Here is a 22,751-nt window from a genome sequence, read left to right on the forward strand (position 1 = left end):
TCTAACTTTTGTAACAGAGTTTTTAATATCAACTATCTTAAAAAGCTTCTTTCCCACAGGTTGTGTTTTGTTTGATTTGTGTAGAGAAGTTAAGCTGTATTCCCAGGATTAATTTATTTTATTTTATTTTTTGTCATTTTTTTGAGACAGGGTTTCACTGTGCAGTTCAGGCTGGATTTGAACTCACTTTGTAGCCCAGACTGGCCTCATACTCACAGTGACCCACCTGCCTCAGCCTCCTGTGTGCTGGAATTACAGGTGTGGATCCCCAATATCAATTTTTTAAATTTTAAAAAATTTCAGTATAATTTCACCTGATAATTGTTTATAACCATGGTAATTAGCATTTAGGCTTTACCAAGAAATTGAACCATTTAACATAACGTACATTTTATATTCTCCTGTCATGAAGGCAAAGGCCATTGTTCTCCCTTCACTTGAAAAACAGGAAGCTCAACTTTTTGAGAATCTACAGACCTGAGCTTGGTTCCAGCTTCGCTCTGGATTATGCCAGTTCACTTGTCTGTCCACTCTACTGTTTTCTTATGTTAATAAGCAGGTTTGGACAAGATGAGCTAAGATTTCTTGCAGCTGTTATATGTTAAAAAAGTGAGAGTTTTATCTCATAGTGTTGTTTTCCCCTAGTGGGAAGTAATGTAAACAAAATACTGTTACTCTTTTTGTTGTCTGTAAGAAGGGTACATTGTGAGATCTTTTGTCTACCTGTGAATAATCTGAAGATTATAGGGAGCATATTTTGATTTTGTCTGGTCCAGCATCAGTCTTATGGTTGAGGAAGGACTGCCAATGATAGGGCAAGGACTCTCAATCCCATAGTGCTCACACATGATGCAGACTGTCCCTTTCCCCAGTGGTAATTGGGCCCAGGGGTAACTTTGGCCTGTTAGGTTCTTCTGTGAGTGACACACGGAAGTTAGGAGGTAGCATTTCCTTTTGGGGCTGCTAACCTGGAAAAATGTAATTTTAGAGCTTCTACTGGTCATTGCTATGGAAACGTGATTACAGACTCAGAATTCAGAAAGAAGTCCTTGGCATTCATAAGGATTGTACCGCAAGAAGAAGGAAAGAGGAGAGCTGGGTCTGGGTGTGGGGACCATGACACCTGCATTTCTTAACACATCACAGCCGTAGGCATTTTTATAGCTGAGTAGGCCACTGGATGTCTCCGAGGTTTACTTCATGGCGGCAGAGTAAGAGGGTTTTCCCACTGCAGAGGTAAGAAAGAAGAAGTATTTTCATGTCATCAGTGGAGAGGGAGTCACACATGAATCAGCAGGTCCCACGCAGGCCATTTAAGGGGGAGAGCAATCATTCAGAGGAATTAACAGTGGCTGTTATATTACATATTGCCATCTTCAGTGAAGACCCGTATCATTCTGTTTTGAAACCCTATATCATTTTTATTGTTTTTGCTTTGTTTTTGTCTATGTTATTATTTTATTATTTTTAAAATTCTCTTTATAATAATTTGGAGGAAGTCTTGGGATCATCTCTACGTCTGTGGAAATCGATGGCCTATATAATATGTGAGACGAAATTCATCAAATTAGAAAGAGGCTGCTTTCCTTGCCACTGTCTTGTTCATCATATGGAAATGTCTGGGTAAAGTTGGACAGAATGAAGCCTAGGGGAGACAAGAGCAATGACAAGAGCAAGTGTGACTGGAGGGAGGCCAGGCCCTCCCTGAGGATATCATTAGAGGCCCACATCCTTCCAGGGAATATTCTCTGAGGCGCCAGCTTTGCTATTTATATAGACCAAGTCCCCTTCTTGTTTAAACTGTTTAAATTCCTCTCTCTGCTACTACTTGTATTTTTAACATTGAGACAGGTTCTCTTGCCAGATTGCTAAGCTGCTTGGGCGTAGTTGAACTTGGGATCTTCCTGCCTTAGCTTCCAGAGGCTGGGGGTGCAGGTGTGCATCAACGTGCCCAGCTCCCCAGGCTTGTTTCTAGTCTAGCACTTTTCCCTGGAATTCCCAGACTCGTATATCTACCTACCTATTGGATATTTTCCCAGAGTCCTCACAGGCGTCTCGAAACAAACATATGTACAACAGAATCAGTCTTCTAAAACCTGTTCCAGTCACCTTCTTCCCCATCTTCATATAGAGCAGTTCCTCCATTTTCACACGCTAATTTTTTTTCCTCTCATTTCCAAATCTTATCAGCTTCACCTTAACATACAGCTAGAATCTGATCGCTTTTACTCCCCTGGTTCAAGAAATTCTCTTATGAAAATGCGTTCAGTGGCTCCCTGAATCCCATCCTTCTACCACTCTTGCTCCCGGCCATCTCTTCTCAAACACATTAGCCAGACTGTTTCTTCTAAAACAAACGGAAGCTGAACTCTGTCACTTCCCCGCTCAAATCCTATCGTGGGTTTCTACCTCACTAGAATAAAGGCGGAAGCCTTTAAAGTGGCTGCCAAGGCCGTTCTTGACCTGGGTCTCTGTTACTTTGAACTTATTTGCTATTATTCTTCCCAATTACTCCTCCACTCACTGCAGTCATGCTGAGCTTTGAACATCCCAGGCACATTCTCATTTCAGATTCTTGGTGCTGCTGCTTCTTCTGCCCGGACTGCTTCGTACTCAGAAAGCCACACAGATCCCGCCTTTACTTCTTTTCCTATAAAAAGGGCTATAGAGCGAATGTTTCAGGAGTTGTCGTCAGACGATGTCAGTCACAATCTCCAACTTTACTGTTGTACAAAGGCGGCCACAGACAATACTTACGTGAGTGAGTGTGGTGTGCTCTGGTAACACGTTAGAGACACTAAAATTTGAACTTGTAATTTTCATGTGTTGTGAAATATTATCTGTCTGTTGTTTTTTTCCAACCATTTTGAAAATGTGAAGTCTAGTTAGCTTTCTTTCCATATTTAAACAAACGACAGGCTGGATTTGGCCTATGGGCCATTGTTTGCTGATAGGTACCTGAACTCTGATTAGATGTCCTGCTCTAACCATGCTGTGTGACTGTCTACCTTTTATTTCCTGTGCCCTTTGCTGTATTTTTTCATGTCACTTACTGTCTTGGTTACTTTTCTCTCGTTGCTGGGACAAAATACCTGATGCCTAAAATTAAGGAAGGAAAGGTTTATTTTGCTTACAGTTTGTGCAGTTTTCAGTCCATACCTGGCAGGTTACAAGGCAGAGGGGCACATGGCAGAGAGCTACAGCTCATGGCAGCAGAACACAGCAAAAGCAACAAGCACAAAAGCCAGGAATGGCCACAAGCAGCCTCTTGTTCTCCCTTATATATGTAAACTATCCACCCCAGGGCAGGTGTAGCTCTCACACCCATAATCAATCAAACTCTAAAAGCCTGCCCCATGACCACATGAGGCTTTGGGGGGACACCCAGACACAAACCATAACACTTACCATCTTCTCATATAATGTAATACGTATTGTATTTATTTCTTGACTCTTTTTTATTGCTGTATTCTAGATCCCAGAACAATGACATGCTCAAAGCTGATGCTCAGTAAGTGTGAGCTGATAAACATTGGTAAATAAATGAATGAAAACATGAGAGCTGGGCTCTGAGCAGTGAGGTCTTCCATGGAAAATTTCCAGGCTGCCTCAACTGGAAGTGATTTCCTTCTCCTTTGGATTCCTACTACACTTCTTTGTATTCATTCTCTCACTCAGACTGTTTTCTTGTGAATGTAGGAAGAGACAGGTAGCTTTTGATGTCGAGTCTTTGAAATGCTAGGGTCCTGGCACTTAGTCTCTTCTGTAGGCTATCATATGATGTCAGCTTGTTTTACTCATGCAGATGTGCTAAAATGGAGAGTTTAATTATTACTTTCAACATGGAATGAATTTATGATTCAGCTCAGGTCCCCGAGCTAGCAAATGGCAGAGCAAGGAATCTACGTTAATCAGATTTCTGTTGCTTGACAAAATGCCCAAGAAAATTAACAAGGGGGAATGATTTCTTCTGGCTCTGGTTTTTAGAAGTTCCCATCTATGACGGGCTGGCTCCTCTGTGTCTGAGCCTTGGGGGAGAGGGACATCACAGTGGAAGGGCATGGTTGAGATGAGCTGCTCACTTTATAGCATCCAGGAAGCAGAAAGGGACAGCTACACAGGAAGCAACTGGGGACAAGATGGATCCACAAGGTCATGCCTCCAAGTCTGGCCTTCTTCCACTAGGTACTACCTTCCATGTTCCCATCACTCCCAAATTGCCCTTTAAGTTATGACTTCATTTATCCCTAAAATCAGGTTAATCTACTCATAAAGTCAGGGCCCTTATGAGTCAATCACTTCCTAAAAGCCCCACCTCTGAGCACTGGGGACCTGGGTTTCAATCCCTGAGCCTCTGGAGGAAAGATTCTAGGTCTAAACTACGCAGAACGTGAACTCAGAGCATGCCAGGTGGCCACTAGAATTGTGATGCCTCTTTTATTAAATAAGGGATATGAGAGAACTTGGTACATTTTAAAGCCACATACAAACGTTACTTCAAATGAACATTATGAAAAGCTTGTATTATTGGAACAGGAACTCAGAGCACTAGGAGCACCTGCTTGTAGAAGAGGGTCACAAGGGCAAATATGGAGATTCCAAAGGATAGGTGAATGGACAAAAGCTCAATGATTAGCCTAAAATATGGATGAGGGAAGGAGAACATGGCCATTGAACAGTTTATCTCAGCTTCTTCTGAGTCAGCAATCTGATTCCAGAGGGTTTTTTGGACACTCTAAGCTTGGAGGGGGGATAATGACTTGGTGTCTGTATCTCTAATATCTCTCCTGCCTGCCACATATACACAATATCTTCTAGCCAACAAGGAGTGAGAGCCAAGGATGAGTTAGTGAAGAAAAACAAGGTAAAATGAGTGTCATGCCACATGAATGGGGTTCTAGAACGTCCAAATGTAGCTCCATATTTGTAAGTAATTTCTGAGGTCAGCACTCATACAAGTATCAGAATAGTAATGCATGGTCATGGTAGTGTTAGCATGGTCATGGTAGTGTTAGCGTACTGTAACTTTAGAGCTGTTTTAAGAGGAAATAAGAAAAACATCAAAATACTTTAAAAGGGTATAAAATGAATAGTAAATCTCCAGAATGAATCCAGAATGAATTTTTATCATAAGATCCAAAGATGACCACATTAAAATACTATTTTATATTTTGTGTTCTGAAAATAATGACTTATTTACAGAGGAAAGAATTTTCTTTCTCTGAGATGAGAAACATGAAACAAACTTTTCAAACAGGTAACATCTATGTTACCCTTCTATTGTCTTCTACTGCCCTGACCTACTATATTCTTGACCTCCTAGGAATTCTCATCACAAGCTGTCTTCATTCTGCCCTAAACCTCCACCGAGGGTCTCTCCCTCTCCCACCACCCAGGCCATCCTCAGACCTGAAAACTTCTACCTGGCACAGGTCTGGGCTACTAGAACCATTCAGTGCAAAAACGGATCAATAGATAAATCCATGAAAATAGGTCCTAATACTTCCTGATTATGTCCATATTTTCTCCAGAAGCAAAATTTTTTTTTAATTCTATACTTTCCAGGAGTTAGGGGGAAGGCAATCTGACTAAGTTAATTCATTCATGATCGAAAGCCCATTAACCTTCAGGGAAATATTTGCGTTGTTAAGGAGAATGGCCGATAACCCGAGTGAATATCACAGTTATAGAATTTTAGGCAAAGGAACAAATTGGGACTACAAGAGAACAAGCTGACCTAGAAGTGGTGTTGGGAAGAAGAGGGCTAGCTCTGGCAGATTGGCTTCAGCTGGGAATCTATTTTCAGGGTGAGTCATGAGAGCTAAAACTACCTTTCTGTGACTTCTTTCTACACACTTTTTGAAACTGATTGGTTATCCATGATCAAATGCTTGTTATCTGGACAACTTCTGAGTTTCAGTAGCACAGAATAGGATAAAAGCAATACAAGGCATTTATATGAATGGGCCGTTGCTCAGTGGGGAGCTGGTTACTTGGATGACAGATTTGGATCTTTGTTACAGAGGAAGTTAGTTTTTGCAGGGCAATTCAGCTTCAAATGTAGGAACCTGGGTGTCCTGTGTAAGCAGGGATCCCATATCCAAGATGCCTGCTTTGGAAGTGCAAGTCCTACCCACAGCCTTGCACTGGCCTCATCTCTGATTCCAAGGACACAGACAGTTGGGCTTTCAGAATGGGCTATGTCTGTGTTATTTATAAGAGGAATTGCATAGATATGTCTATCTCATTGACCAAATGCATACATTTAAAATTTTTAGTTAAATTTGTTTGGGTGTGAGTGGAATAGGTGAAAAGACTCAAATCCATTCTGTTTTAAACTGAGATGTTCTCCTCTATCAGGAAGAAGATATTGCTAAGAACTGTTCTGGTGTTTTCTTCACTTTTTCAGTTGCTATTCTGAGAAGGAGATGAGTCTCTGACCTCTTTTTCTTATCATCTCCTTAAATAGTATCCTGACAGCCACATAGAGATTAGTCTGTGCAAGGAAAAGCAAAGCTATTTCCTGTTTGCAAAGTTATGGGGGCAAATTATTTCATCTCCCCTGGAGATCTAAACAAACTACACACATACATGCAAACACATGTGTGTGCATAGCAAGTGTTCATTTCAGAAAAGCTAGGAACATCTGGAGACTTTAGGGGCAGACTCAATCTCTCACCTGCCTGAGTGTGGAAGGCAGTGCGGTACCTCTATGTTCTTTTGCTACCCTGAAAGCTTTCTTCTCTGCAATGCACTGAATAACTGTGGATAATGTAGAGCACCACAGCAAGTGACTTTGCTTTCTGTCTTACTTTATTCATGTCACTGGAACAGATCACCACAGACTCAGTCACTGATAGATGGTAGGGATTTATTTGGCTGATGGTTCTGGAGCAGAGAAGTCCAAGGTGAAGGGCTGCACTGGGTGAGGGTCTTATTGCATGTCTTAGCATGTGAGAAGAACTCCACACTGAGAGGTGTATGAGATTGCAAAGAGGGACTGAGTATACTTTAGAACAAACCCTTACAAAAATAACATTAATCCACTCACAAGCTCAGAGGGCTAATAATCAAATCACCCTTAAAAGGTTCCACTTGTTAACAGTATTGCATGGTGGATTAAGCTTCCAGCACATGGGTTTTGGTGGATGTTCTCAAACCATGGCCAATTCCGTCCTAAGATGTTTGACGATATAACAGAGTGATATTCTTCGTCATGCCTTTGACTTTTGAATGCAGACATTTCTGTTTGCTGAGTTGAGGCTGCAGGTTTTAAGCACCATACAAAGCCCTGTTCTCTCTAGGCTGATAGTACTTCTTTGGGAATAAGTTAACAACTTATAGAAGATGTTAGCTATTTCCAGGGACTGGGAAAATAAGAAGCAGTGTTCTTAATAAGAACAAGATGATATAAAATTGCCTTAAATAGACTTATTTCTGCTTTAAATCATGCAGATAATCTAGAAGGATTCTTTTATGATTTTTTCTTTGTTAAGTGACAGGCAGAATTCTGCCTTTTCAAAGAAGTTCATGGCCCAGCATTCAGAGTTTTGAATATGATACCTTGTGTGGCAAAAGAAATTTTGCTGATGTCATTACACTGAGAGTTTTGAAATGAAGAGATTATCCTGTACTTTTTAGATTGGCCCATACAATCATCAGAGTTTCATAAGTGAATGAGGGAAAGGGTAGAGTAAGGTTTAGCGTTAGAAAGGTTTGAAGATACTCCATCGCTGGCTGTGAAGCCGGGGAAAGGGGCCAGGAACCAACAGTGCAGGCAGACTCTAGAAAATGGAAGTGCCAGGTAGTGAATTTTCCTTTACAGCCTCGGAAGACTGCAGCTCTGTCAGCATCTCAATTGTAGTCCATTAAGATTCACTTCAGACTTTTCACTTTTACATCCGTGAAATAGCAGTTGTTTTAAGTTATTAAGTTTGTGGTAATGTATTACAGCAGCAATAGGTAACTGATACTTACTGAAGCTCGTACCAATGGCTGTGAAACTGGCTTGAAATCAGCCCGGGAGTAATAGGCCTGAAAGTAATCCAGTGTGTATGAACAATCTTGTTGGCACTGAAATTTGGAATATTGTGAACTTGGAGACCACCATGCTTATTATCACTGTATTCTACATTTGCCATTGATATGGAAGTCTAGGGTTGGTAAAGCCCCTGCAGAGAGGTTTCTGTAACTATGTCATAATCAAGTACTGAAAGATAATCCAGTGGGGAAGAGAGGGGGAAAGGAAGACACTGTGTTGTAAATTTTTATGTCACACAATTAATTAAAATTAAAATCAGTAACAGACTTTATAATTTAAGAACAACTTTGGATGATTTATGTTCTAGCTATATTTTCTTAGATTCCTATTTATAAAACAAATACCTAAATGTGGAAATTAAAAAATAATGTGCCAAAAACATAATGTTACCTGAGCTGGCCTTAAACAGAGCTTTTATTTATTAGTATCTCTGCAGATAAGTGTAACTGGTCCTTTTGATGGTGTTTCTGAGGAACTCTGACATGTTAGAGTATTTTCTAGTAATCAATGTGAAGCAAAATTATTTCTTAGTACACTTTAATGGTGATTTGAATATTGAAAGTGCACATCAGTCAAGTATATTAAGTGATGATTTGATATTCTTGTGGAAGTGAGATCGTAGACTCACAAGCCCTCTCAATATTTATATAGGTCTAATAGTTTCACAGGACTTTTAGGAAGAACGATTTAGTGACACTTTGTCTCAGTCTGTGCTGCTACTGTACAGTTCCACATGCTGGATAATTTATAAAAACCAGCGATTTATCTCTCAGTTCTGAGACAGGAGTTCTATCATCAAGGCAATGGCAGGTTTGCAGCTCTGCTCAGGGTCTGGTCTCTGCCTATGAGAGTGGCACCTTGAAACCCACACGTCGTCACAAGGCATTAAGTGTGGGACAGAGAACCTATTCGCCTTGTCCCTTTCTAAGTGACGTTCGTCCCATCATGTGGGTGGAGCTCTCAGGATCTGACATTTTCCGTTAGGCCCCATCTTCCAACACCGCTACTCAGGGATTGAGTTTCCCAGCGAACGTTTGGAGCACAGTGCTTTCTTTTTCTCTCCCCTCCCCGCCTTCCTTGAGTTAGCTATGCTGTGTGCACAATGAGATTATGTGACATAATCTCTATAATAACTTTAAGAGGCTTTAGAGCCTTCAGTAAACTGAAAAGGCCTTATGGGATTTAAAATATTTTCCAATGCAGTGTGCTACAAATATGTAAGACTTTATTTTATTAACACCTGGGGTATTTAATTAGCTATCATCCCTGTTCCTTTTAAAATTTTTATTTGTATTCATACACATTTGCAGCTCGTAATGATCGCATTCACCATGGGGAACAGGCACATGTACACAATGCATCTTAAATATGTTTCCATCCCCTCCCCTTCCCCACCCTCCACCCGCCCCCCACCCCTTGGTCTTCTTCCCATTGGGAAAAGATGCATGATTATTTCTTGATGATTGGTAGATGACTGTTTAAGAAGTACTATTGGACTTTGAAGGTTCACTCTCGCCGGCTTTTGGTAGGCGATGGTGACAAAGAGGCTCTTCTTTTCCAGGTCCACATTTTGCCCTGGGGGCCCCTTATCCACAAGCTTGCTTATTCCCTTTGCCCATTTAGACATCACAAGCTTGTGTGTGGTGAATAATAATGAATCTCCTCTTTTCCTGTTTCATTTCCGCACTCCCATCAGCAGAGGGGATGTTCGGCTCTGAAGTGCAGCTCTGTTTTATACGCCTTGGGACTGGTCTTTTTCATAGTAAGTGAAATGAATGAGGGAAAATATGGTTTCAATATCAGAATTTTGCTTCAAAGACAACTTTCAGTAATGAACCTGCTTATTTTATCGAGACATATCAGTACAGCTTTGCGTCTGTTCTGTGCTAAGCGTTTCAATTTGACACCTATTGTTCGTTACTTTTAATGTTCTCATTAACCCACCATCTTTGAGTGAGTCATAGAGTTGAATTATTTCTGTATCTGAAAGTGAAGATGCTATCGAGGAAGTTGCTGCTCCAGCATATTCTGACGGCTTGAAGGGACTAATGCGGTTTCCAAAGGTGCCTGTGGTTATTTGGAACAGGCTGAATGACCACAGCCATTAGACAGAAGCAAGTATGTAACACAAAATGATAGCTGGAAACGTGAATAACAAATAAACAATAACCCAGAAATGCCAGCTTAATTCTTGAGAATATAATATGCATGTACAGCAGAAGACTCAATGAATCGCTACATGGAAAAGTGGAAAAGATGCTTCCCCCACGGGCGCTTCCTCTCCCTTTACGTTTCCTTCTCCGCCTCTTCCCCGTGCCTGCTGCCCCTTAAGTCATCCCCCGGGACTGTCTTCACCTGCAGTGTTTTTCACATGTCAACATTTCCTTGCATCTTCTCCAGTCCCCTGCTGTGAAACAGGCTACTCTGTCCACTCACCTCTTTTACTAGCAGAGCCCTGATTTTAGATTAGGAGATGCTGGACCCAGGTGAACAGTTACATTTCCCAGTCTTTATCATACCCAGGTGGGGCCACAGGGATTAGCTCAGGGCAAGGAATTGCTAGCAGTGTGTGCGTGTGCATGTGCGTGTGTGTGTGTGTGTGTGTGTGTGTGTGTTACCAGGCAGGCTCACGAAAGAGGGAGAATGTATGTTTTCCTGCCCTCTTCCTCTCTTTCAGATTCCTGCAATTGGACAGCCTGAAAGTAGCTTGAAAAACAAACTAGACCAGGAGGTTACTTTGAGGATGGAAGCCACCCCTGAAAGATGGGGTTCTGAGAGCTGGGAACCTCACTGTTGTGGAGACTGCATTACTTATCTCTGGATTTCGAATACTTTATTCTGTTAAAATCCCTGCTATTTTGGGCTTTGGCAGCAAATATAACTGTAACTTATGCTGAAAACTGCCACATCTTTTTTTGTGAGTCTCTGATCCATATTTCCTTGTTGATGTCTGATAAACATCTCAAAATTATTTTTCCCAACCTGAAGTCCACACCTCCTTCCACTCTCCTCCTCACATCAGCCTTCTGCTGAAACCTTTGCAGAGCTCTGCAGCACCAGCCTTGCTCATGGAACCCAACACTCTGATCCTTGGCCACCATCCTGCTGTCTCCACACTGCTGCCCTCTGTCCTGTCTGTCCTACTCCAGTCGTACGTGGTTTCTGTGACACGCGTGGATTTCCACACCTCCGCACCTTTGCTTGTATGATTCCCTTGCTTGGAGCTTTTCTCTCGCCTCGCTTTTGCCATTCCTAGAAATTTTTCTTGTGCATAATGCTTGTTCTTCCTGACTTAGTTTGCCTTTGTCTCCACCAACCCTTCCTGGACTTCCAGCCCCACCGGGGAGGACCGGCGGATCCTCCCACTCCCCCAGACTGGTTCCCAGCAAGAAGCAGCTGAAGAAATGAGAGAAGAGGTTGAAAGGGAAAGGATGGGGGTGTCGCTGGACTGGGCATGTGCAAGGACAGGATGTCCAGTTAAACATGAATTTCAGATTACACATGAAAATTTCAGTAAATATTTGCCCTGTGATATTTGAAACATACTTATACTGAAAATTTGTGCTGTTTACTTGATTTCAACTTGCTTGGGCATCCTGTCTTTTATTTGACAATCTCATAGGGAAGACACAGTAGCATAATTCTTACATTTTCATGTGTCTCTTTCTGTTGTCACTTAAGCAAACACTGCTGGTGAAGATTTGACCAGTTTTAAACTTCGACAAAGTCTGCTGACTCCAGGCCTGCTCAGAGCCACTTCCTGGTGCTGAGGTAAACCTGGGCTTGGGTGGGTGGAGAGCGACAGCGGAGAGAGAAGAGCTCTGTGGTCAGGAGCTTCGCCTGTTCTCAGAGGGAGCGGAGCATGTAAAAACAGTCATTTCCTTCCCTGCCAGCCCTCCATTCTTAGGGTGGGTGTGACTTCTCTGCCCATCAGGTATTAACTGAACTTGCTGAAATATTGTCATAAGTCACAACAACTTTGTTAATCCATCAGAAGTGGAAGAAAATTCATTCTCCACTTGGCTCTAATAGCTTCTTACAGCCTCAAGAAGCCCCTTGGAAGGCAGCAGGGTGGGGAAGTCTCTAGGTCCACTCCTCCCAGAGAGGTACTTGTGGGGACGCTTGGTCACCGACACGGACGAGCCGGCCAGCCTGACTGCTTCCTTAGGGGCAGCCAGAGGACTCTGTTTCTTGAATGCGCACCGCGTCGCTTCTGTGCCTGCCATTTCTGCACAGCTCTCTACGCCCCTACTCAGAAACACTGCGTGTGGTGCTGGTAGCTTCTGCTGAAACTTATGTCGCGTGTGCCTTGATGTAGGATCTGCTTTGATAATACAAGCCATTCCCTACATCATAAAGATATGTAAAAAAATGAATCTATCACTAAGTTACACTGGGCATAGCACAAATGTGAAATTTTAAAATGTGATGTAAAAATTTGGAGTGACTAGCGCTACCCCTGTATTTTGTCTGGTAATTTTTGGAGCTCCTGCAGGGTCTACTGCGAGCTGCAGATTTCCCTGACCCTGGGAAAGTGCTGTTGGGTCCCAGAGCCTACGTGCGCGGTACTCCGCCTCTGGCTCTTCTCTCTTCTCACAGCTGGATCTGCAGCAGATGGGGTTCCTGAATGCAGAGAATGAGAGGAAATTAGCACAGGTAATGAGCAGTAGTTTTACTGATGGTGGAATTTTTGTTCACTTGGGAAAATTCCAGACGCTCAAAACCCGCAATAAGATAAATCAAAACCTCTTTTTGGGAAACCAAAGGGGAATAGCTGCAACTCAACATTTATCGGGAGCCAGCACGGTGCTTAGCGTGGTGCGAGGCAGCAGGCAGCTTGGGCACTGGCTTCTGTTTCTAGTTTTTGTCAAAGAAAAAAGCTTTGTTAGGAATTGGAACCTCTTCGTATTTTAATTGGTTCATATGGGCATTTAAAAAATTGCACTTAGGAGGATGCCGCTTGTTCTTTAGAGGCGGATGGTTTCTGTGTGTCTAGACCTGCTGAGGAAGCGGCGCAGCGCTCATGCTGCCTGTGACCGCCGTGTCTCAGGTCAGCTGCTGTCGGCACCAAGATGGGGACCTCATGTTGGGAGAAGCCTTGTGACCTTCCTTTTCCTCCCTCCCCTCTCCTTCTTTCCCTTCCTTCTTTCTTTTTCTTTCCCTTTTTGTCTTCATAGTATTTACTGAGTATCTATTATTCTCAGCACTAGAGATAGAATAGTGAACAAAATAGACAAAAATCCTTATACTCAATGTTCTAATGGAGGGGGAGATAGAGCTTAATAAACATGATAAGTAATTTTCAAAATACACTATTTTAGGTAAGGACAACTTCCAAAAGCTCCCCAAGAGAGGGAGATAAGACTTGTGTGTATGGTTGCACATTTCAGGTAGAAAGGTCAAGAAGCCCTTACTGAGAAGGTGGAAATTGAGTACAGTGGATTCCTGAAATTTGAGGTGGTTACATACCTAGAGCACCCATGAATTGTGAAAAACTGCAAATTTCAATTAAGATCAGAAAAATGCCTAGAAGTCCTTAGTTTTTCTTTTTTTTGTTACATAAAATCCAGCTTTATTGAACATAGGAATAAATGGATTTTCAAATTAATTATTTTTACTTTAGGGTTATTAGTTTTGAAGCTATCTGATCCATGATAGAACTTACTAAATGGTAGTATATGAAGATGTTTTTCTATTACTTTTTCCATATTCATAAACAAATATATTTAAATCTAGATAGAAACATTTGTGATTGGATTAGTGCATGGTAATTCCTGCTATCTGAACTGCTCAAGCTGGCAATAGGGGATCATCTGCTCTACAGCAAATTTGAAGCACAAGCACAAGTTTGAATTTTATACAAAAGTTCATTTTTACTCTTATTCTTACATTAGTGGGAGCTGACATCTGTAACTTACAGGCAAGCACATACTTTTGTTTTCTACCTCCTAGCTGAACAAAAATGTACATAACATATTGTTTTCATTAAGCAAGACTTGCTTTTTATATTTCAATGAGAATACCATGTGAGCCTTTTGTGACCAAAATGACTGGGTACTAATGGAACCATCTTTGGAGGAAGTGCTTAATATGCATATCTTATTTAAATAAATCCTCCGGTAAGAAATGGAGCAGTCACTGCCTTTACTTTGAAGGCTTTGTAGCTATCTGTCAAATTTCTATGTGCAGCTCACCAGCATTCCCTTATTGGAAATATCAGTATTTCCATATCACAGTTCTCAAAAGGACTTGAAAGTCTCAAAATTCTGTATCTCCTTCGGCTTGCTTCTCTCTCGATTCCACCCAGGCGTTATTAATGGTCCACTTCATATCATCATCTCTGCTTTCTTAAATTTTCTTTAGAACATTCATTAATTCCCTCACTAGGATCTGTCTCAGCGTCGTAGGATGGCTTTTCTTTTTCTTTGCAGTCTTTTACAACCTGAGTTAAGTACTCTCACTGAGTGTTTTCCACTTTCTTTCTACACAAGAGAAGAACTGTATCAGTCTTGATTTTTTTTGAATTTGATGAACTCCAGTTAAGGTAGTGTAGATTTTCACAAACTTATCTGACTGATCCCATCCGTAATTACCGATCTTCACTGTGTATCCTGTTGTGATGGAAGCAACCACAGCAGCTGGTTTTTCATTGTCAAGAAGTTCTGGTTTCTTCTGTGATTTGTGTTGCACCTTATTCTTTATTTCTGTTTCTGTTTCAATCTTGGAGTTTTCAGCTGTCAGGGCATCACGTACTCTCTTCCTAGTGGTCTTTTCTAGCAACGCCTTTACCTCTTCTAGATCATTCTGCAAATCCTCCAAAGCCGAAAGCATTGCCGGGCGGGGTTGGGCCTAAAGCCCTGACTGAAGGCATGCACTAAAGGTCAGGAACCGCCGGGTCCGGCGCGCTCCCTGAGAGCGTGGACCTCACCAGCGCGGGCCTGCCTCTGTGAGCGCGCCCGACCTGCACGAGACCGAGGCCCGTGCTTCGCACGCGGCGACAAGTCCTTAAGTTTTATAGTTTATATCCTAAATATGCTATGTCTCCCACAGTTACATTACTTAATAAAATACTATATTTATAAAGCTGAGTGTGGTGGCTGAGTCAGGAGGGTTGCTGTGAGTTCGAGGCCAACCTGAACTGCACAGTGAAACCTTGTCCCATAAAAAGACAAAAAATAAGCTGGGCATGGTGGTGCGCACCTGTAATCCCAGCACGTACGAGGCTGAGGCAAGGGGATCATTGCGAGTTTGAGACCAGCCTGGGCTACAAAGTGAGCTTAAGCCCAGGCTGAACTGCATAGCAAAACCCTGTCTCAAAAAGGACCAAAAAAAAAAAAAAAAAAACAAAAAAAAAAACAAAAAAAAAAAAAAAACAAAAAACAAAAAAACCCCAGCAACAACAAAAACAATAAAAATAAAAATAAAGCCATAGAAGGTGCAGGGCATTTTGGCTGAATTTTAGGAATCTTAGAGCTTTAAGAAGAACAAAACCGAGAATACTTGAGATAGGTACACATGGCACAGCGACCTGTTATGATGCAGGGATGCTGCCGCGGCTGCTTAGATGGGTTACAGGGCAGCTGCCAATCAGCAGCAAGGAAAATTGAATATAGCTCTTGGATTGGCTACTGGCAAACTTCCTGCCAAAAGTAAAATTGCAGAGATTACTTGTGGTTTCTGTGAAACTGTAGTGTTTTCCTCAAGCAATTATTAGTTAGGGTCTAATAAAAAGTCTGTGAAAGAATGAGGCTGTGAATGAACCATGACTTTGCAGGGTTATACTGTAAGGAACTGAAGTAAGGAAGCGAACTGCACAGACTTCTGTGGGAGAAACATTTTAGAAAGAGTGACTAGACAGGACAAAGGCCCTGAGGTAAGAGTATGTTTTGAACCTGTGGGGAATAATAATAAGCAGCCCAGTAAAGGACAGGGGAGTATAGGAGGTGAGGTCGTCAAGAAAGGACGGAGGGCAGGTTGTACAGGGCTCTGTGGTCTCTCTGAGAACTTTGCATTTAACTTTGAGTAAGGTCAGAAGAGACTGAGGGTTTGAACAGGAGTGATTTGAGCTGACGTATTTGAAAGAGGACACTCTGACTGTGTTTTGACAACAGACTGCCGATGGGCAGGGGCAGGCGTGGAATTCTAGTTAGGAGGCTGTCACAGTGACCCAAGCAAGATGTGATGGAGCACTGCACAGGAGGGCTGCACTGCTCGGCATTTATTTGCAGGGACTAAATACTTGATATTCATAAATAAAGGAGAAAGGCTTTATTTTTTTCTCCATGGTTCCAGAGGTTTTCATCCATGGTCAGCTGGCTCCAGTGCAGAAACATCTCAGTGGAAGTGTGTGGCAAAGGAAGGCCATTCAGTCCCTGGAGGCAGGGAAGAAGAGCCGGGAACAAGGTGGGCAAGGAAGGGCAGGGACCAGGTGCAGCACTCAAGGTTGTACATCCATGACCCATGCAGACACTCCACAGGTGTGCTTCACTAATCCCACTGTGTGGCTCAGAAGCGAATCATGCTGACAATTGAACTTAACTCTCAAGTTGTAACCCTGGTCACTAAACCTGACACCTAAACACATCTCCTTAAACCATATTTATTCGAAATAAATACCAGGTCGTGATTTTGCCTAATATAACTATCCAGTATACAAGTAAAAACACACTGACCTCTTCTCCAAAGTCTCAACAGTTGCAGCAGTGCTCAAAATTCCAAGTCAGCCAGGTATGACGCCACTTGCCGATACCCCCAAAACTCTAGGAGGCTGAGGCAGGAGGACTGTACGTTTGACACCAGTCTGGGTAATTTAGCAACTTAATGAGACCACCGGTCAAAAGAAATTAATCAAAAAGTCTGCAGGTGTAGCTCGGTGCAAAGGCCCTGGGTTTAGTCCGTGGTTTAGCGATACACCCCACCTCCATCCAAGTCCATGTCTGCTCTGAGACTCAAGGCAAATTCTTAGCTATGAACGCTTGAAAATTCAGAAAGCAAGTTTATATATTTCCAATACACAATGGTATAGAGTAAACATTCTATTCTGTAAGGGAGGAATAGGAAGATAGAAAAAAATTGGGTAAAAAAGCAAGACTGAAACCAAGCAGGGCAAACATTAACTCTTGTAAATCCATGTTCCATCCAGGGCACATGGTGGTAAGATATGGACTCTGAAGGCATCAGCAGACCCACCTCTGTGGATTTGCTCTTTGTAGCCCACATAGCCTTCTCTTGAGCTCACTCTGTTAACTGTTTGTGGCTTTCCTCAGTGTACATACCACATTTCTGGAAAATCTGATTTCTTGGGGTCTCCAGTGTTCCTTTGGCTTCAGTTCACTTCTTCAAGAATTCCACAACTTCATGCACATACCTTTCAGGGACACACTGTTGGGCTTCTCAAAGCTTTCTTTCAAAATCTGGGTGAAAGCCTTCCTGATCCCACAACTCTTGCATTCTGCATGCCTGAAGAACAAGGATCACATGGATGATGACAAGGTGTACCACCAGCATGAGCAGTAGCTGGAGTATCCTGGACCATGGCTGTAGAAGATCTGCATGGCTGAGCTTAATGAAATGAATCTTGGGGATTCAGTTTTTCCTGCTCCTTATTGAAAAGGGAGCTCAAAGGCTCTATTCTCTAAGGAAATGTTTATACTTTTGAGGCCTTCTGCCTGTGGTAGATGGGGTTTTTCAAATTACTGGGATGAACTCAAAATATCTTTCTTGCTCTCATTAAAAGTACTTGGTTAGTTAATGCTGCTAATTTCTTCAGCAACTGCATCCCCTTTTCCCCAAACTTTACATGTGGTTCTTTTCAAGTTAAAATTTACATTTTAAAAATTTTCCTGCCTTCTTTTTTGTTCCTAATTCTCATAATAAACCTGGCTAAACACAGCTAGCAGCACTCATGTCATAACCTGAACAATGGTCTGCCTTACAATTTCCTCCACCAGGTTAATTAGTCCATAGCCCTTCAGCTCAGTCTTTTGCAAAGTCTCAAGGCCTGGGCAAAATGCAGAGAAATTCTTTGTAAGAATTTAACATACATGGCCTCTAATCCAGTTCTCAACAGAGTCCTTATCTGAAATTTCTCAAGTCTGGTCTTTACTGTCTGCATTTCTATCAACAATGTGATCTTCTGAGCTCTGACCAGAATAACCTATCCACCTCTGCTTATGACACTCTAAGGTGTTTCTGGCCCACATCTTCAAATCTTTCCAAACTCCTCCCACAAACCAGTTCCCAAGGCTTCTAAACCACATGATCAGGTATAATCATAGCAATGCCCACATAACATATCACTGTGATATGACGTTTTCAGTTCTTCCTGGAAAATACCCAGAAGGGGAATAGCTGGGTTGAATGGGACCTCTAGTCTTGTTTACTGAGGAATCTCCAAACTGATTTCCACAGTGGTTTCACCAGTTGACACTCCCACCAGCAGTAGAGATGTGTTCCTTTTTCGCCACAGTCTTGCCAGCATTTGTTTTTGGTTGATTTCTTAATGATAACCAGTCTTACTGGGATAAGATGGAATCTCAGTGTTGTTTTACTTTGCATTTCTTGAATGACTAATGATGTTGAACACTTTCTCATGTATTTATTTGCCATTTGTAATTCTTTATCTGAGAAGTGTGTTTTCATCTCAGATTCCTGTTTTTGGATTGAGTCTTTGAATTTGGGGGGCTGTTTTGTTTAATTCTTTATATGTTCTAGATAGAAGTCCTTTGTCTGAGGGACAGTTGGCTAAAATTTTTTCCCAGTTTGTGAGTTTTTTTTTTTTTACTCTGTTGGTGATATCTTTATATGTGCAAAAACTTTTCAGTAAGATAAGATCCTAGTTGTTGATTCCTTGAAATATTTCCTGTGCAGTTTGGTTTTTGTTCATGAACTCTCTGCCTACCCCTATGTCTTCAAGATTTTTACCTACTTTCTCTTCCGATAGATTTAGTGTTTCTGTTTTAATATTGAGATCTGTGATCTATTTTGATTTTAGTTTGGTGCATGGTGATAGACATGGCTCTATTTTAAGTATTTGGCATGAGGCAAGCCAATTTTTCCAACACCATTTACTAAAGAGGCTACCTTTCTTCCAGTGAACTTGCTTGGCCCCTTTGTTAAAGATCACGTAGGTGAGTGTGTTTGTGGTTGTGGCTACTTCTTCCAGTCTATTCCATTGATCCTCAGGTCTATTTTTTAGCCATCACCATGTTGATTTTATCACATTACCTTTGTAATATAATTTCACATCAGGGATTGTGATAGCACCTGACTTGTCTTTGCTGCCCAGGATTGCTTTTGCTATTCTGAGTCTCTTGTTCCAGATGAATTTTAGGAATGTTTTCTGTAGATCTGTAAGGTATGTTAATGGTAATTTAATTGGAATTTCATTGAATCTGTACAACAATTTTGGGAGTATGGCCATTTTCACAATGTTGGTTCTTCCTATCCATGAGCAAGGAATATCTTTCCATTTAATGAAATCCTGTTTGATCTTTTTTTTCAGAGTAGTGTAGTTTTCGCTATATAGATCTTCTACTTCTTCTGTTAGATTGATTCCTAAATATTTGCTTTTTGGATACTATTGTGAAAGGTATGGTTTCCTTAATTTCTCTCCCAGTGTGTTTGTTGTTTGTGTTTGAGAATGTTATTGATTTTTGAGTGTTGATTTTGTATCCAGCTACACTAGTGAATTTGTTTATTAATTCTAGGTGTCTTCTTGTGGAGTTTTTGGGGTCTTCTGTGTACAGTATCATGTTATCTGCAAGTAATGATAATTTCACTTCTTCTTTTCCTATCCTTATTCTTTTTATTTCTCTCTCTTGTCTAATTGCCTTGGCTAATGTTTCCAGAACTATGTCAAATAGAATTGGTGATAGTCGACATTCTTGTCTTTTTCCTGATTTTAAAGTGAGAGTTTTCAGTTTTAGTCCATTTAGTATGATGTTGGCTGTTGGTTTCTCATAGATGGCTTTGATCAGATTGAGGTAAAGATAATTTATTCTGATTTTCTGTGGTGTTTTTTATCAAGAATCAGTATTGGACTTTGTCAAAAGCTTTTTCTGCACCTATTGAGATGATCATGTGGTTTTTGTCTTTTGCTGTATTGATGTGGTGTATTACACTTATTGATTTGCATATATTGAACCATCCATGCATTCCTGGGATGAATCCTACTCGGTCGTCGTGTATGATTTTGTTGATGATTTGCTGCATTCTATTTGCTAGTATTTTAGTGAATATCTTTGCATCTATGTTTTTTAGGGAGATTTGTCTGTAGTTTTCTTTCTTTTTGGGTCTTTCTTTGGTTTTGGTATCAGTATAATACTTGCCTCCAGAAATGAGTTAGGGAGAATTGCTTCCTTTTCAATTTCATTGAAGAGTTTGAGGAGTATTGGCATTAAATCTTCTCTAAATTTCTTGTAGAATTCCTCTGTGAATCCATCAGGATCTGGGCTTTTCTTTGTTGGTAAGGTTTTAATCACATTTTCAGTACCATTAATTGATATTGGGTTGTTCAGGATTTTTATATCTTCTTGATTCAACTTTGATAATTTGTACATACCTAGGAATGTGTCCATTTTTTCTGAGTTTTCTATCCTACGGGAGTAAAGAGTTCCAAATTAGGTATTAGTGACCTTTTGAATTTCTATAGAATCTGTGGTGATTTCATCCTTTTCATTCTTTATTGCATGAATTTGAGTTTTTTCTTTTCTTTTTTTGATAAGGTTGGATAGGGGTTATCAGTTTTATTTATTTTTCAAAGAATCAACTTTTTGATTCATTTATTTTTTGGAGGATTTTCTTCATCTCAATTGCATTAATTTCTGCCCTGATCTTTCTAATTTCCTCCATTCTTTGGGCTTTGGGCTTGACTTGTTCTTTTCCTAAAAGTTTGAGGGGCATCATTAGGCTATTTATTTGTTCTCTTTCTGTTTTCCTTATGTGTGAGTTTACTGCTATAAATTTCCCTCTGAGGATTGCTTTCATTGCATCCCACAGATTCCAGTAAGTTGTATTTACATTTTCATTTGTTTGTAGATATTGTTAAATTTCTCCTGTGACCCACTGATTTTTCAGGAGGTTGTTATTTAATTTTAGTTTGTGGAGTCTTTGTGGTTTCTTTTGTCATTAATTTCCAATTTCATTGCTGTGGTCAGATAATATGCATGGGATAACTTTAGTTCTTTTGCATTTAGTTAAGCATGCTCTAGGGGCGAGAATGTGGTCTATTTTAGAGGCAGTCCCATGTGCAGCTGAGAAGAATGTGTATTCTGATATTGTGGGGTGGAACACTCTGTACACATCTACTAAGTCCATTTGTTTGCAGATGTAATTCAGATCTGTTATTTCTTTGCTGATTTTCTGTCTGCTTGACCTATCTCTCTGTGTCAATGGGGTGTTTAGGTCCCCTATTAAAATAGTGTTATTAGTTACTTGGTTTTTCTTGTGTATTAAGATTTGTCTTATATAGTGTTGTGCTCCCATATTTGGTGCATACATGTTTATGATTGTTATCTCTTCCTTTTGCAGTCTTCCCCTAACAAATATCTAGTGACCTTCTTTTCTCTTTTGATTGTTCTTGGTTTGAAGTTCACATTTCTGCAAACAGAATAGCTACTGTTACTTTTTTCTGGGTTCCTGTTGCATGAAGAATTGTTTTCCATCCTTTGACTTTCAGTCTTTGGATTTCCTTTTGAGCAAAATGTGTTTCCTCTATACAGCATATTGTTGGATTTTATTTCTTAATTCACTCTTCCAGTCTTTTTCTTTTGATTGGTGAATTGAGGCCATTTACATTAATGGCTATAACTGATATGTATTGGTTTATCTTCATCATGTTATTTACTTGCTGTTTGTTTCCTACTCTTTCTCTCTGTTTAATTGCTTGCTCTGCTTGCGGGTTCCTTTCTATTGTTGGTCTTGAGATTGTGGTCACTTTTTTCTCTGACTAGAATGTCTTTTAGTACTCTTTGTAGGGTTCATTTGGCAGTCATGAAGTTCTTCACTTGTTCTTTGGTTCTTCATTAACTTTAAAGGAGAATTTGGCAGGATACATCAATCTGGATTGGAAGCTGTTTTGTCTCAGGACCTGTAATACTTCACTCCAAGCTCTTCTGTGCTGGATGGTTTGTGTTGAGAAATCTGCTGTGATTCTGATGGGCTTTCCTTTATTGGTGATCTGTTTCTTTTCTCTAATGGTTTTTAATATTCTGCTCTTTTGCTGGATATCTGGGACCTTGATTATTATATGTATGGGTATAGTTTTATTTCGTTATCACTAGTTGGGGTTCTATATGCCTCACTTACTTGTACATTTGATTCTTTTTCCATGCTTGGGAAATTCTCTGCTATTACTTCTGCAAATATTCTTTTCATGTCATTTGTGTTGCCTCCCACTGTTTTGTTGACACGTATTAGTCTTATGTTATTTCTCTTTCCCTCATCTTGCAGCTATGTTGAATGCATTTTTTTTTGTTCCTTGCTAATTTTAGGAGATCCTTTGTTTCACAGTCATTAGCTGCAGTACTCTCTTCAAGATCTGAAACTCTGAGTTTTCCTTCATTCAAGCAGTTTCACCATTTTTCAATGGAAGTTTTGATTTTCTGGATATCTCTTTGTATCTGTTTCACCATTCGCCTTCTAGTTCTTTCCTATATTGTTCTGTTGTTTCCTATATTGTTCTGTTTCCTATATTGTATCTGTTTCACCA

Source organism: Chinchilla lanigera, unplaced genomic scaffold (genome assembly GCF_000276665.1).
Source record: "Chinchilla lanigera isolate Chin_1 unplaced genomic scaffold, ChiLan1.0 scaffold00046, whole genome shotgun sequence".
NCBI lineage: Eukaryota > Metazoa > Chordata > Mammalia > Rodentia > Chinchillidae > Chinchilla > Chinchilla lanigera.